Source organism: Bubalus bubalis, chromosome 19 (genome assembly GCF_019923935.1).
Source record: "Bubalus bubalis isolate 160015118507 breed Murrah chromosome 19, NDDB_SH_1, whole genome shotgun sequence".
NCBI classification, from domain to species: Eukaryota; Metazoa; Chordata; class Mammalia; order Artiodactyla; family Bovidae; genus Bubalus; species Bubalus bubalis.
Window position 1 is genome coordinate 1,611,276 of NC_059175.1, and position 12,739 is coordinate 1,624,014.

The 12,739-nt window shown below is 45.3% G+C and overlaps 1 protein-coding gene across 3 annotated transcripts in view; it reads left to right on the plus strand.

The window, feature by feature from the left end:
• DOCK2 (dedicator of cytokinesis 2) overlaps positions 1-12,739 on the plus strand; it is a 457,833-nt gene that overhangs the window by 247,147 nt on the left and 197,947 nt on the right. The window lies entirely within an intron of this gene.

Consider the following 12,739-nt stretch of genomic DNA (forward strand, 5'->3'; position numbering starts at 1 on the left):
AGGTCTTTGGAGCAGCTTCTAATGACGGCATCTCAGACACAGAGATCTGCCTCCGAGTATGGGCAGCTCTGTTGGCCATTCCCAGCCAGTAGGTTTTACTTAGGGGGGATAGGGCTCTCTGTAAGGCTTCCCCTGCAGTTAAAATATTATTCCATCGCAGTGGTAATTACCACTTAGATAAACAAGGAGTTAGGCTAATTATTAAACCTCTGAACTACCATGAGAGCTGGTGGGCTGTTTATCAGAGGAGGCTGGCAGGCGGTTCTGATCCTGGAAGAAGCTTGCGGTCTTGAACAAAAAGACAACGTAAGTCCCATTTAGAGGAGAGCGCCAGACTCCCAATGTGTGAATTCCAAAAGAAACCTGCTACGTCTGGAACATACGGCTTCCTTTCCGGGAGCATCAGTTCCCAGCGTAAAACTACAGGAACCTTAAACACATCTTCTTTCCATCACATGTAAACAGGTGGAGAAATAAAGGACCCGGGGCTTGGCTTCTTTCCTGGTACATGATGCTCCTAACGGAACATCCCCATTCATGTCAATCAGAGGTTCCTCCTTTGAGGCCATTGTTTTCTTTCATGCTGTCTCCCTTCTCTTCTGTGAGCGAAACTTATCTTCCTCACAGAAACTTATAGCCTCACAGAACCCAGTGGGGTGTGCCGTGGACATCCAGGGGCCTTCAGAGGGCAGAGTCCCTGTTGTGGCGTCTTGGCTGAAGTTCACATGTGGAGAAAGTGAGCCACATTAGCAGCCTCTGGGTATTTGAGCCCAAAACTTTGTTCACTTGGGGTTGGGGTCAGGGACCTGGCAGTCTTTATCAGCACACAAGAGAGTCTGAAAAAGAAGAGACAACAGATGCCGCTGAGAACACAGTTCCTGTGGGCTTGGGTTTCTCTCCAAACTCGTCTCCCAGCTGAGGGCTTCTGAGTGGGTGGTCTAGAGTAAGTCAACTTGCTGCCTTTGTGTCTGTTCCCCTAGTGAGCCAGGCACCTGTGGCTGCCAGGCCTTGAAGCAAAATGCCCGTCTGCCTGGATTATCTCCTCCTTTCATTCCCAGGCATCACCCAGCCAACTCCTATTCATCCATGAAACCCCAGCTTAAATGCCTTTCAAATGACTCCTCCCTCACACACGCCTCTGGTGCTAGATCATATCAGGACCTCCCTTAGATTCAATATCTTTGTATCACATTCTTTGAAACACAAATTTTATTATCCCTAAATAATCATTTGTCTATGTATTTATTTAATGTGCATCTCCCCCACTTCCCTGTAAGCTCCAGGGTGTCAGGAGCTGAAGCCTTTTTTTTTTAACCACTAGATGTTTCTAGCCCTCCTTCAGGCTCACTGTGAGTGCCTAATGAGTATTTACCCAGAGAGGATGGCTGAATGCAGCCGAGAAGAGCCTGGGGATGGGGATGGGGACCCTAGGGTATTCTGCTAGGCAATCGGATGGTGACTTCTCTCTGCTAGGACTGAAACACTTGCTAGAGAACAAGATTTTCACCCAGTTTTTTCATTTTTATTTGCTTTCTAGGAGATAAATGTGCATAAAATTCTCCATGGAAAGTGTACCTTGTAGTAATAACAGTTACCATTTATTTTTACCACGCTGTGGGTTTGACTTGCATTTCCTTACCACCCTTGTTTATCAAGTGCTCACTAATGCACCAGGTGCTGTTCTAAGCACTTTCAAAGCCATAGCTCGTTCATTCCCTACCCCACAGAGGTGGATGTTCTTATAACCCCCATTTTACAGTTTGAATATGCTGGGGCCCAAGGACACACAGCTTGTGACCGAGCCAAGGTCTGAACTTGAATAGTCCGGCACCAGAGTCTGTGCTCTTAAACTCTGACTCTACTGCTTTCCCAATACTGCATTATCTCACTAATCCTTAGAACAAAACTATGAGGTTTTATGATCCCCTGATGGACTGATGAGGAAACTGAGGCTCAGAGATACTAAGTACCCAGTGGAGGAGCTGAGAGATGAACCCAGGAGTCTGTGATTCCAAAGTCCGGCTTCTTACCCATAAGGTGATGATTTTGTCCTCTTGGGATCTTCCTGGTATTCAGGGTAGTGATTTGAATACAGAGTTTGAAGACCTGTGCAGGTCTTCGAGATGCAGGGGACTGTGCCCTGGCCTGTCCAGGGCAAGTGAATCTGTTTGCTTCAAGTATGAGGTGAAATGAGGCAAGTGTGAAGCCTTTGTGTGTTGAACAAAGGATTTTAAAAGACTATGAGAGTGACAAAATAGTCCATCCGTATTTGGGTGTCTTTGAGGGAATATTCTGTCTGTGGCACTCAGCCTTATCATAAAGATCAAAACCTCTGGCTTCTCTAATCATGGGTGCTTCGCTCCCAAGATGTTCTCCATGCTGCTGGGGGCACCCATTTTGTGGGTGCAGCTTAAGCCTTGATTCTCAGTGTTCTGCTCTTCTCAGGAATTACTAGATGATGCTGATAGTGATTTTGGCTTTCCCAGATCCCAGCTACCCTAAGAGGGCCAGCTAACCTAGTGAGGCTGGTGCAGGTGGTGGCAGGTCCTGAAAGAGGAAAGGGTTCATCTAATGCTAACAAGCTGTCAACCTGTCATGAGGTTCTAGAATTACTCCTCACATTCTGGGCTCAGATCCTTGTCCCTTCCGGGCTGAAGGATTTGGGACAGTATTTATTCTCTCCTAACCTCATGGTTTTCATCTGTAAAATGGAGATGAGATAGAGCATAGACACTGCATTTATGTGGGTCTGATGGGAGAAGTAGTGAGACCGTGCATGCAGAGTCCTCATCACAGAGCTCAGGTCACAGATCACTTAGGCTACGATTTTCTGAAGCTGGTTTCCATAAGAGCTAATATCTACTGAACTCTGGCTGTGTGCCAGGCATTGTCATAGGCGTCCATTTATTTTTGTCCTTAATAATTTTCATGACAGCCTTAGAGGCAGGCACTGTCAGTCATGCCTTTAGTAAATGAGGAAACTGAGGCACAGAAGGTTAAGTAATTTGTCCCAAGTCATTTACCCTGTGAACCCAAGGACTGGCCCTGGAGCGTCAGCTCCTAACCACTGGGATTTCCTGCCTTCTCCAGAACTGGGAAAGGACTAATCTTGTTAGGCTGTCAGTCCTTTCACATTTTCCTTCTGAAAGTCAGCCGCTATTCTGGTTTTCACCCTGCTTTTCCTCTAGGAAATGTATACATCCCTGACATGTTTTATTTTAATCTTTAAAAAGTTTTATATTTTTAAAGCATTACAGGTTCATTGCAAAAAATCAAATAGTGTAGATAAAAAAAGGAAGGAAAAACTCACCTGATATCTCACGAGCAGGAAGAGCCACATGCACCAGTGGTGTCGTGAGGTGCATTCTCGGCACTCTGCTGCGCAACATCTGCAGTCATAGCAGGCGCATTGTATCCATGCGCATTTATAGGAAGCCTTTTTTTTTTTTCAGTAAACAACATGGAGAAGTTTCCACATTATGGCACATAGCTTCGCACCATCATTTAAGTAGGCTAATAGCACTCTGTTGTCTAGTTATAGCATGATCTATTCAAATAATATCCTTTTGTGGATATTTAGGTTGTTTCTAAATATTTTATATTATTAATAATCCTATAGATAACATTTTTCTCTCTGTGAACTTTGGAGCACTTGTCTAATTATTTTCTTGGAATAAATTTGTGAAAGAAGGGTTCGTGGATTAAAGGCATTTTACATTTCATTGATATTACCTCTTCTCTTTCTGGAAAGTTCTACCAGTGAGCAGCCCTACTATTGGCTTCATGAGAAAGCCTTTTCACCAGAGCCTCTTTGTCACTGTTTGGTCAGTTTCTGATGATGTTTTTCCTCATTACTAATTAAATGGGAGAGAAATTGTATCTCATTCTCACTATGCTACTTATTCAAGATTGGGCGTTTTCTATGTGCTTATTTGTTTTTTTTAATTTATTTATTTTAATTGGAGGCTTATTTGTTTTATACTACATTTCATACAGGTAAAGAATGAAAAACTGAAAGTGACAATGTGAACAATTAAGCTTTCACAAGAGCGAAAACTCTTGTGTCCTAGACATGACCTAGGAAGCTTAGCAAATATAAACATTTCCACCTTTAAAAAACTGCATATTTACATTGGAGAAGGAAATGGCAACCTCTCCAATATTCTTGCCTGGGAAACCCCATGGACAGAGAGGCCTGGCAGGCTGCAGTCCATGGGGTTGCACAGAGTTGGACACAACTTAGCATCTTTTGCCCACCATGCGCACCACGACCTCTTCACAGACGTGTCCCAAGGAGAATAGCTGGTTAAGGGAAAGGCCTCCGTAGCCCTCAGGTCTCAGGCTCCTAGCTCGCCCTTAATTGATAGGGAGTTGCCTGGGCCTTGGCAGTTAGGGCTTACTGGATATCCTGGCCAAGGTCCAGAACTATTCGCTAAGGTGGCTGGGGGTCGTTGCAGATCTTTTCAATGCTTCATTCTCTCTTCTCTTGATTATTGACTTACTGACACAAACCATATCAGATGTTCCTATGAAAAATTGGCGTCTGTAAGTACAAAGACACTTAGTCCTATCTCCGTAGATCTTCAGTTTTAGACTTTCTCTGAAATAGACTCCCGGATCTCTTCTCTGGCATGTATTTAGGCTAGACAGTGAAGGCTTAGGTGCATAAGTTTCATTCTGATTGATTTTGACTAGAATCTTCTGCTTTCTGACTGTTGATCTGAAATAAGTGATTGACCTTCATGACACCGCATAGAGTGGTTGTGAGGATTACCTGAGATAATCCATATAAAATGATCAGTTGTTAGCTTTTAACACAGAAACCAACTGGAGACTGATATCATATAAGTAATGTGGGCCCATCCACTTTCTTGTGGGAGTGTAAGCTGTAGGTGAATTTATAAGAGAGAATACACAAGGATGGCATTCCCAGGAATTCTGTCCATCTCTCTGTACCAAGTTTATATTTCATATGTCTCCCTGTACAGTTATTATCTGATGACATTCAGTCTCCTCAATTAGACTACAAAGGAAAGTGGTCACAGTCCACTTGAACTCCTACCACCAGCTTGACAGAGAACAAGTGCTAAGTAAATTCTTGTCAAAGGAATGAATATAACCCCATATTGCTTTCATTTGCCTTAGCTTCTGATAGTTTTGTAGTTAGTACAGGTGGTGCTAGTGGTAAAGAACCCACCTGCCAATGCAGAAGACATAAGGACCGCGGGTTTGATCCCTGGGTGGGGAAGAGCTCCTGGAGGAGAGCATGGCAGCCCACTTCAGTTTTCTTGCTTGGAGAATCCCATGGACAGAGGAGCCTGGAGGGCTACAGTCCATAGTCTTGCATAGAGTCAGACATGGCTGAAGTGACTTAGCATGCACGTGTGGAATAAAAATTTGTGTAACTAATTAAGAGCAAATAAATTAACTTGCTTCCTTTTTCTTTTCAATGATATATTATCAATGATATATTTTCAATAGTTTTCTGTGATAAATAAACTATGTCCCTTAGTAGATTATGCTTGCTCTGTCTGTGACTCATTTTCAATTCAGTTAAACTTTATTGACAATCTGTTATGATCTTGACACTATGATAAACACTGTGGAGATTATAAAGAAGAATAAGACCTAAGCTCTATCATGGCACTAAGAAGGGACCTGGTAATGCTGTGTTATATGGAATCAGTCCCTGGGAAGTGGTACAGACAGGGTTGACTCAGAGGAGGACACTTGATTCATTTTGTGTACTCAAATGCTGCTGTATCAGGGTGCTCCAAAGGTGCTTTATGTTTCAAATGGGGTTTGGACTTTGTCCTTTGCTCCAGGAGTCAGCAGGTTTTTTTTTCCCATAAAAGGCCAGATAGTAAATATTTTTAGCTTCACCAGCCATAAGCTTTCTGCTGCAACTATTCAAACTCTGTCATTGTGGCAAGAAAGCAGTTGTAGGCAATATGTCAACAAATGGCTGTGTCTGTATTCCTGTAAAACTTAAATGTACAAGATAGGCAATGGGACATATTTGGCCTAAGGAATAGGGTACAGCTGGCCACCCCTGGCTTTAGGCAGTGCGGAGTCATTGGTGGGTTTGAGCAAGGGCACTTGATTATGTTTCTGTTTTTCAGAGAAAGCTCCAGTTTGCCTACATGCTGCCATTTCCTTTCTCCTTCTGTATTCAGAATCAGTAATAATAATTCTTACTGTTTATACCACACTTTACAACTCACAAAGCATTTTCAAATCCCATGTAATCCCTCCTTACAGTGTTCACAAGCATTGCCCCTGTTTCCAAGAGGAGGAATCAGACCTGGAAGAGTTAGATGGCTTGTCCTAAGTCACAGGGGTGGGACTGGAACCCGCTCTAATGGAGACCTCATGAACCCACCACCACCACCACACACACACACACACACACACGCACACTCCATTTAGCCAGCCGGCTGTCTAACCATTTTATGTATTGGTCGTGTTTCCTCAGCTGGAGGATGCATCCTTAAAGGGTCTTACACTCCCTTTACATCCTCCAGTGTAGGAGACACAGGGCTGAGTTTGTGAGATCTGATCTCTCACCTCTGGGTCTTGTGGTTCTTCCCATCAGTTTCCATTCCCTTCCATCTGTATCCAGTTAGCTGCTCGGCAAATCTGTCGGCAAGCATTACTGCATACCTATCTGAAATAAGAGTTAATGTTTGTGATCCAAGCCTTTGCTTGTCTTTCCAATTTGAAAATTGCCCCACCAACTTTCTCCAAAAGGAAAAGAGGGCAGTAAATACTTAGGGTCTGTCTTATTCTACACTTACCCTCAAATGGTTAAGAAGTTGACAGAAACTGTCTTTTACCATCTGGAATGACTAAGCATAGGAGTACTTGGAGGCAGAATTAGGCACTGAAGGACCAGTTTGAGGCCTCATATATCTGGACTCTAAAGAGATAGTAGATCTGTGGTAATCATGGAATCCTTTTCTCACTTCTCATTGTGCTCTGTCTGACCTTTTCTCACAATTTCTGCTATTTAGGCCAGATCTCCATCATATCCCATCTGTGCCACCAAAAGAGAGGTCTCCATACATGCCTCCTTTACCATCCATTTTCTGCACAGCAGCCAGAGTCATTTTTATAAAATTTAATCAGGTCACATCAGGCCCTTCTTTGAAACGCTCCAAAGGTAGCCTACCGAATTTAAATTAAATCTCGAATCTTTACAGAATCTGCTAGAACCTGCATTGTCTTGCCATGTCTGCCTTCCTGACCCCATCTCCTCTCAGACCACTTTTCTCCTTGCTGGCCCTGGATACACCAGATTGATTCTTATTATCTGACCTTTGCACTGGCCGTCTCCTTTGTCTGGGCCCCTCTTCCCCAGGTCTCTCTAAGGCTGGCCTCTCTGCCCATCAAGCCTCAGGTCCAAGGGTGTGTTCTCCTGGAGGCCTCTCCTCACCTCCTCTCCATCCTCCATGTCCCTCTGTGCAGCTGTCCCCTATTCTATTAATGTGATTATTTGTTGAGTGTCTCTGTCCCTTTTATTGAGGAACCTCAATAAATATTTTTTGAATGAATGAGTAAATGAATTCTTAGAGTCATACAACCTTAGAAATAGCACATAAAACTTTAAAATTTGACACTTTGAGGAATATCTCATTCAGTGGTTTTCAAATCTCTAGCCCTGGAATCAGATTTCCAAATCCAAGCTGGAACCCAATCCCAACATCTAAAACAGAATAAAGTCACACTATTCTAGACAAATGTGGGATGCAGTGCTCCCCCAGTTACTCTGAGCCATGCCCTGTAACCCTAGGGTTCCAAGTAAGCCCAGTTTGAAAACCACTGAGATAAACCCTTTCATTGTACAGATGGGGAAACTTAGGCTCTGAGCAGTTCTCATCTCCCTGTAAAGTCCTTGAGAATGCAGAGTCACTGGTTTGTATCCTGGGCCCCAGAAAGGAGAGCAGAGAGCTCAGAGCACAGAGCAGGAGCCCAGGGAAGGTCTGTTGAGCTGTTGAGGCACCACTGGACAGCTGAAGGCAGTTCTGGAACTGATGCCATGCTGAAGGCAGAAGCGGACCAGGATGCCAGGGCTTCGGCCTTTGTTCTCCAGTGCAGCAGTGAGATGGAGGGATCACGTCTGGTTCAGGATCTGGCACCTTGTTTAGAACAGACCTAGTGGAAGAGATCAGCTTCCCTGGTGGCTCAGATCCCACTCCCCTTCTGCTGCTCCAGCCCATAGACTGCATTTGTCACAGGAAGCAGGGAAGTTAGGGTTGCCATCTTTGTTGCTGTTGTTTAGTCCCTAAGTCGTGTCTGACTCTTTTGTGGCCCCATGGACTGTAGCCCACCAGGCTCCTCTGTCCATGAGATATTGCCAATAACACTGGAGTGGGTTGCCATTTCCTTTTCCAGGGGATCTTCCCGACCCAGGGATCAAACCCATGTCTCTTGCATTAGCAGGTGGATTCTTTACCACTGAACCATCAGTGAAGCCCAGAGTTGCCATCTACCACTTCCTTATTCTTATTCTCTGTCTTCTCACTTCTCTTCCTTTTTTAAATTATAAAATGTTTCAGGCATGCAAAACAGCACAGAGGAGAATATAGTCAATACAGCAATCACTGTTAACCCCCAGCCTAGCTTCAGAAAGAAAATGCTACAAATCCAGCGAAGCCTTCCTCCTTGGTTCCCTCTCCTCTCTCCTTTCAGTTCCCTCTCTGTCTTCACCCTTGTCCTTCATTTCTGTTTTCTCCTGCACGTCTCCTCCTCCAGCTCCCTCTCCATCCCTTCCCCAGCTCTCTTGCACTGTCTGTATTACACTCTTCTTCCTCATCCTTGTCCCCTTCTTCTTTTCTTTTCTTTCTCTCCAGTCCCTTCTCATTATCCCTTGCATCTTTAAGAAGAGCTTGTGGGTCAGTGATTCATTCCTTTGGCTGTTTAGTGTCAAGGATGACAACTCAGTATCTCTTGGGGTTGCCTCTCCTGCAAACTTTAGGGTACCTGCCCTGCAGGTCGACAGATCTCTGGTCCACACATTCTCCAGCTAGAGGCACGGGCTGCTTCTGCTGGTACATCTGGAAGGTCGCCTCCAGGTTGCTGTCTCCAGGGTAGAAGTTTAGCTAGCTTCAGATGCAATTGCCGGTCACTTCTTCCAGCTTCTTCTCATAAAGGAGAGAGTGATACACATATCTGTAGTTTTATCAGTGTTTGACTTTTTTCCAGAAAGCTTTCCTGATCGAGTCTCTCACTGCATTTCTATTTCACTACATCACTGGGGACATTTTCTTACCATTTTTAAGGTTATGCTCTTTGGACTTTTAAAGAATTTGATGTACTCTCCCTGGGGCTGGACACTGGGGAGCTGCCTGCACAGACATGCAGAAGAATCTTTAGCGTTTTGTATTTGTCATCAGAGGAGTAACTTCGTGTCAGATGGAAGTGCAGGCACAGGGTTGAGTGGTTATGTCTCAATCCTCTTCTCCATCTGCTCAAGTCAAGGAAAGCCAACAAGAAGCTGGGCAATGATGATTTGCATTCTTTAAATAGATTCATTTGTGGAGTCAGGGGTTGGCTTAGGCTGCATCTAGGTTCTTTTTCACTGTGGAGCTGTCCCTACTTCCTGTTTCAGATGGGGTGGGGTGGGGGTCAGTTACAGCCGGAGAAGGCGGGATGCGCCTTCCCTGTGTCAGCAACACCTTCTTTGGTTTTGTGGCACCTGCCTCCTTCTTAATCAGTCTGAGCTTGCAGTTGGTAATCTCATTCTGTCAATTGTCTGATGCTGTTATGAATAAAACAGTCAAAGTCTTCCCATTCGAAAGAGACCTATACTCCCGTGTAAACCAGCCAAATGCATTTGGCTGATTAAAATTCTGGTATTAATACTAGAAATAAGAATGATGCCAACAACCCTTTGGCCTTGAATAGAAATGCTAAAGTTTTCAAAGGGTTTCCAGATATACGGGTCCATTTTGGCCTCACATCAAGTCCTGGCAAGACCAGGCAGTATCCCTCCCATTCTGCAAATGAGGAAACTGGAAGGGAGGGGAGAGGTTTACCAAGAGTGTGGTCTGGTATGGCCAAAGGGACCTCAAACTTTTGGGACCAGGGAGCGTCCCGTGGGGCTCGATGAAGTCCAGCACCCACCAGAGGCACCTCGGGCGAAGGCCAGCCGATGTGGCTCACAGCATGGACTTGCGGATGCCCACTCCTCGACACACACGCACACAACAGACAGTTGTCAGGCCCCAGACTCCGCAGCGCTCCACCCTCCCCGGTACCGCAACGCCTTGGCAGGCAGCTGCAGTGAAGGCTTTCTGGCTTCTGGATCCCTGCCTGCACTGCAGAATTTTCACAAGGAGAAGGGAAGGGGGGAAGTTTATGGTCTGATCTATTCGCAGATGAACCGAGAACTCGGGGGCAGCCAGCAGTGTGCCGAGGCTCAAGATTCCTGTGCTGTTAAAGAGTCCAGCCCTCAATTCCCAGCCGAGCAAAAGGTGCTCAAATCAGCAGCTGCTACTGCTCTCATTGTTACTATGACTACCATGATGCATTGGGTCCCTACCTGCACAGACAGAGGTCAGAGGACAAAGTCCCAGGGTGTGAGGGTCCCTGCTGGGAGCTGCGGCAAATCTCAAGTAACACTAAGGAATACAGTAAAGTAAAAACAGTAAACTTGAAGAGAATATGCTGCCAGACGTCTCCTCTGGTTTGGGTATTCTCTGTGAGGCTGGGGATGTCTCCATGGCTTTTTGTTGTTCACTTCCTCCTCGCTGACTGCCTCAGACCATTGCTGGTATCAGCGTCCCTGTCTGACCCTCCCATACCGTCCCTGCCAGTGCTGGTTCTGATACCCCATCTATCTCCCGTGCACATCACAGGCCAGCGAGGACACCTTTAATTGCCTCTACCTTGGTGGACCCACGATGTTGGCTGATGACAAGGATGCTCTGTGACTTACTGATAACTGGTCAAATCACAAAGGATAAAATGTCGCGTTTAAATATCTTCCCTTCTCTTTCTTTCTCCTTTCGTTCTCTGCCTTCCTCTTCCTCCTCCTTCTCTCCCTTCCTTCTTGCAAGGGGAAGGGCATGTGAGCAGAGAGAACCAGGCAGCCACCCAGTCAGCACCAGCCCAGGCCTCCTCCCTACCCCTAAGGGCAGGAGACGGAGAAAAGCACGGAGCTGGGCAGACCACTTTCCCCGGGCCCAGGGGTGCTCACCCTTAGTCACCTGCAGTCCCCGGAATCTCCACGCCTGCCCCACCCAGAGAGAAGCAGCTTGAATTCACTTATCCTGTCCTGCTTAGAGCTTCCTGGAGCCCCATGTGTGCCCCAGACTCCAGCCACTAGGGCTCTCGCCCTCTCCCCATTCCCCAAGTATAACACAGGCCACAGGAGTGAGGTGGCATTCCATCTCCTGAGACTGAATACAGATAGTTATTTAGTGAGACCTTTTTCATAATAAAGAAGTATTCGCAACCTATTCGCGAATAACCCATAGTTATTCGCAACAACCTATACTTGTTGAATGACCTAGAGTAAGTCACATGATCTCTTTGAGCCCAGTTTCCTCATTTTAGAATGAAAAGAATATTTGGCTTATGTAATGAAGTGTCTGGCACATAATAGGGATAGAAAGAATCAGCCAGCAGACCTCTTGGCTCCCTTGTCTTGCTTGAACAGAGACCTTTATACAAATGACATGGTCTGAAGCCAGGCCCGGGCCACCCTGCACCATCCACACTGGTCCTGTGTTGAGCCTGGCTTGCTGGAGAAGCACCCAGAGCATGGGGACGGGAAGAGGGAGCCAGAAACACGGCTGTGCTCGGGAGCGGATGATGACGGCGGCTCCCCGAAGCTCACCTGGAGAGGCTCTAGGGTGAGGTCCACAGCCTTACAGGGCAGAGCTGCTGTGGATGGCTCTCCCCATTTGAAATACCAGATGTGAGTCTTTTTAGAGTGGTCTGATCATTTAGATAGTATAGCATGGTGGACAAGGGCATACATTTTGAAAATGCACTGCCTCGGTTTTAATGCTGGTTCTGCCATTTTCTGAATCTATGACTTAGGGTAAATTATTTAACCTCTCCGTGCTTTGGTTTCTCCATCTGTAATACATGGCTAATAACATTACTTCATAAGTTGGCTGTAAGGTTTAAATGAAATCATACTTGTAAAGCATTCAGGAAAGTTACGCATCAGGCCATAAGCACTTAATCCTTTTGGCTCCTGTTATCATTCCTAGTATTAGCACCCTTAGCATCACCACCCCCATCATTATTATCAAAGTGTGAGAAACAACAAAGACTTCCATCACTCACCAGTCATGCTGCTCAAACGCCCATCTATCAAAACAGGTGTATTTAATCTATCAAACGGGTGTATTCCTCTCCTACCTACTGTACCTAGTGGTTGTGAGAACTCGCTGATATAGAAGTGAATGCTTGTGACAGTTTACCATAAAAAGCGGGTTTTATAAAACCAAAAGCAATAGTAACTAACAGAAGATAGGAGGCCAAAGATAGGAAAGAGGAGGAAAACTGAGCGCTAACTTTGGTGTGAGTTTCCCAGTAAACCACGGCCAAAAGAGACACCCAGTGCAACGTGTCATTATCATTACTTAGTACATAAACTATGTCATCTCATTGCAAGTCGTGGCTTTTTTCATAGTCTTGAGCTCTAAGAAAAATCTACCATCAGAATATTCACTATAAATATTTTTCAAATCTAAGGTTTCCGGTCTAACCTCTAGGAGAAAAG